The sequence below is a fragment of the Crocodylus porosus genome, unplaced genomic scaffold (assembly GCF_001723895.1).
Source record: "Crocodylus porosus isolate Cpor-Errol unplaced genomic scaffold, CroPor_comp1, whole genome shotgun sequence".
NCBI lineage: Eukaryota > Metazoa > Chordata > Crocodylia > Crocodylidae > Crocodylus > Crocodylus porosus.
Genome location: NW_017728886.1, coordinates 17108845 through 17110605, shown reverse-complemented (window position 1 = coordinate 17110605; position 1761 = coordinate 17108845). Strand labels below are relative to the sequence as shown.

The 1761-nt window shown below is 46.3% G+C and overlaps 1 protein-coding gene across 1 annotated transcript in view; it reads left to right on the top strand.

The window, feature by feature from the left end:
- The window catches only part of ESYT2 (extended synaptotagmin 2), a 151011-nt gene that overhangs the window by 43037 nt on the left and 106213 nt on the right, over positions 1-1761 (top strand). The gene's annotated exons all lie outside the window — the stretch shown is intronic.

Here is a 1761-nt window from a genome sequence, read left to right as displayed (position 1 = left end):
TCTTGTTGGGATGGACTCCCCTTGGGCCCTGAGTATCGTTTCCTTAAGGAACGACCACGCATCCTGGACACTGAGTTCCCCTGCCCTCAAGGACCCCAGCGCCTCCCCCACTGGTCTCCTCAGCTTGTTGAAGTTGGCCCGCCTAAAGTCTAGGGCTACCGCCTTGCTGCAGGCCCTTGACACCCTGCGCTGAATGATGAATTCCAGCAGCGATGATTGCTATCGCCCAGGTGGTCAAGAATCTGGAGGCCCCTACCATTGCCTGTGGCCAGGACCAGGTCCAACAGGGTGTTTCCTCTGGTGGGACCATGCACCTCCTGGATTAAGTGGAGGTCCTGTATCTCAGCTAGGAACCTCCTGGAACAGTCTGTCCTGGCTAACTGTTCCTCCCAGCAGATGTCCGGGTAACTAAAATCACCCATGACAACTACATCCCTTGCCTTAAGTGCCTCTGCAAGTTGGCCCGAAAATTCCCAGTCCAGCTCCTCCCCTTGGTTGGGGGGTCTGTAGTTGACGGGCCCACTGTCAAATCGCTCTCCCCACAGTCCCCTTGAACCTTAACCCAGAGTACTTCAGCCTGCCCTTCCTCTGACCCCATTCTGCTGGCAAAGGACGTGTAGTGCTCCCTGACATAGTGCCACACCCCCATTTGAAGAGTTTGAGAACAATATTTGTGTGAATTTATGGAAAACAAAGTGTGATAAGGTAGGAAAGCACTCTTAGTTTCCTCAAGCACATACTTGCCTATAAAATGAGTCATGAGATATCTGGGCACATAGATTAATTTAAAACAAGACTGCATAAAACCGTACCAATGGCACTTATTAGTTGAATATCTTATGCTAATTGATCTGGTTTCAAATTTCTGGGTTTTTTTAGACTTCCAAAAAGCTGTTGAAACGTGCTAATCCTATACTACTGCCTAGAAATAAAGCACTTTATATTCTCTTCTAACTGTGAGAAAATCCTGACTTATCCCAAGAATCATTTTATAAAAACATTGATCTCACAAAAAGGAACATATTATTCCAGTAACATGAAAACATTATCCCCTGAAAAGGTTGGAATGTAATGTTTTGATTGTTCTGCTTTTGAATGACATAATATCCATTTAAAAATTTTTCTATTGACGTTAATGGCTTTTTGAAGCTTTATGAGAGACATTCTGTTTAGACCTAAATTTTCTATATATTCTGTTATGGATTGCTGGATAAAAGTAATGCTTTTCTTTGCAGGACTTCAGGTTCTAGTGTTGCTTATTTTTTTATCCAAGCATTATTACATACGGTAAACATGGTGATTTAACATAGTCTAAATACTTGGGTACCTGCTGTTGTGTTTCAGTGGTATATTCCTTGTCTGCCATGCAGGAAACCTGGGTTTGATCCCCAGATGCATGTGGAACTACAGCCATTGAGACACCAAATGTCTGATCTGGCCTTTGGACATTGTCTCAGTGGTCTACAGTGGGGATGGAAGAGGTAGACTCCACTTCTCCATGCTCCTCCTCCTCTGTGCAACTCTGTGCTCCTGCCTAGATGTATGCTTCACAGGTCTTGGTGACCTCTCACAGTATCAGTGCTGCTGTTTCTCTGGGCAAGGAATGCAGCACTAATTGTCCAGGCAAGGGATGGATGTGCTGCATGTCTGTGAGGGGAATGCAGCCCAAGTCAGAGTGAAGCAGGGGGGTGGAGGCAGGCAGCTGCTCTCTGGCCCTGAGCTGGGCTTGGGGCGGAAGTGAGAGCCACAGCAGCTGCATGC